The sequence below is a fragment of the Cryptomeria japonica genome, chromosome 7 (genome assembly GCF_030272615.1).
Source record: "Cryptomeria japonica chromosome 7, Sugi_1.0, whole genome shotgun sequence".
In the NCBI taxonomy this organism is placed as follows: Eukaryota; Viridiplantae; Streptophyta; class Pinopsida; order Cupressales; family Cupressaceae; genus Cryptomeria; species Cryptomeria japonica.
The window spans coordinates 74,773,793-74,776,160 of NC_081411.1; positions in this window are offsets into that span (position 1 = coordinate 74,773,793).

Genomic DNA, 2,368 nt, shown 5'->3' on the forward strand with positions numbered 1-2,368 from the left:
TTTTGATATGTCTTCACAAAATCCTCATTCAACCTTGAAATGATGTGTGCATGTATAGCTCTACTTATTCTCGCATATACCTTATTGTAAATCTTTTTCCCAATCACATATCGATCTTACAAATAAGATCTTACATATATACTGAAGCCTAGGACCAAAATTTTGGGTCGGCTTTACAAAAGATATTACAATAAAACAATTTACAAGTAAATCAATAACCAATACAATATCTAATTCAACATGTTGACTTAATGCATTTAGAATAATAATAAATCATCTCCATAGCGTGTCGTGCTCATTTGGAATAGATAAGCTTGACGGTGTTTATCTTGGACCTATTTGCAAGTAACAACAAATATGCAAACATCAATATACCAATGAACAAATCTCCAATAAAAAGTGTCCAAACAATGTATTTGACATAACCAAGTGTTTTCCATGTCATTCCAAGTGTCGATGAATAAGATACTGGTGACTATGCATGAGTCACTTGCTTGCTGGTGAACATTGCCAATTCTCCAAGTGCTAGTAGGCTGACCAGAGTTGATAAGTGTTGACATCAATGACAAAACCATATCAACTTATCCAATATACCAACAATATCCCCCGTTGGTATTGATGGCAACACAGGATGAAAAAACCATCAAAGTGCCAAAACAGAAATGCCAAATACCAAAAACTAACAATCTCCCAAAAGAGATCATAACCAGAAATCAAAATTTAGGTACAAAGAGTAATCAATCTCTCCCAAAACAACAATCTCTCCCCAAGGGATAAAGTCTCTCCCCCTAGGAGTAACATGTGTTTTTCCATATCACTCTCTCCCCCTTTGACATTTAATGCCAAAACAATACAAAAACAAGGCTCAAATACAAAATAACAACTACTCCCCTTGAGAAGTAGCTCTCCTCATCAAAGTCGGAGTAAACGATTTCTTTGTTAGTTCTGTTGGTTGATGACAAACATCAACTGTCTAAGTTTCTACCGGTGATGGTATGACCCCAAGTTGATCTCTGATATATTCAAAAGTTTCCTTCGGGAAAGGCTTAGTGATAATATCTGCAATCTGCTCTTTAGTATTCACATAAACCGGTTTTACTTCTTTTGCTTCAACATTCTCTTTCAGAAAATTCAGTTTGATAGAGACATGTTTACTTTTAGTATGTAGTATTGGATTCTTAGATATATCAATTGCTACTATATTATCACAATAGATAGTTATAGGTTCTTTACATTTTACCTTTATGTCCTTCAACATTTTCTTAAGCCATAATACCTGTGTATAGTTAGTTGTTGTTGCAACATATTCTGATTCTGCTATTGATAAAGATGTGCAACTTTGTTTCTTACTCAATCAAGAAATTAATCTGCTTCCAAGAAAAAATGCTCCGCCTGTGGTTCTTTTTCTGTGATCTACATCTCCTACCCAATTTGCATCTGTGTATACACATAATTCAAAGTTTTCATCTCTAGGATACCATAGGCCTAGATTTGTAGTGCCTTGTAAATACCAGAAAATCCTTTTTACTGTCAATTCATGATTTTCTTTAGGATTACTCTGAAATCTTAAAAGAATACATTCTGCATTCATAATATCAGGTCTTGTTTGTGTCAAATACAGTAGACCTCCTATCATAGATTTGTACCTAGTCGGATTAACAGGTGTAGATTCATCCCTTTGTGATAATTTATCTGTTGTAGTCGTAGGTTGGCTTACCGGTTTAGAGTTTTCCATGCCAAATTTCTTTAGTAACTCCTTCAAGTATTTAGATTGACTCAAGAATATACCTTTATCAGTCTGTGAAATCTGTAATCCTAAAACAAATTTTATCTCTCCAATCATAGACATTTCAAATTCTTGTTGCATTTCAATAGAAAAGTCTTTACATAATCCATGTTCTCCTCTAAAGATTATATCATCAACAAAAACTTTTATAACCAAAATGTCATCATCAATCACTTTATAGTATAAGTTGCTGTCAGCATTACCTTTAGAAAAACTAATCTTCAAAAGATATTTATCCAATCTAGCATACCAAGCTCTTGGAGCTTTCTTCAACCCATACAAAGCTTTCCTTAACCTGCAAACCATATCTTTGTTATCTGTCAAAGAAAATCCATCAGGTTGCTCAATGTAAACTTGTTCTTCAAGGTCTCCATTTAGAAATGCATATTTAATATCCATTTGATATACTTTGTAGTTCTTGTGTGCTGCAAAAGCTAAGAATAATCTGACTACCTCAATTCTAGCTACTGGTGCAAAGGTTTAATTGTAATCAATTCCTTTTTTCTCTGAATATCCCTTACACACTAGTCTTGCTTTATTTTTTATTACCTTACCATCTTCATTAAGTTTGTTTCTGAATAC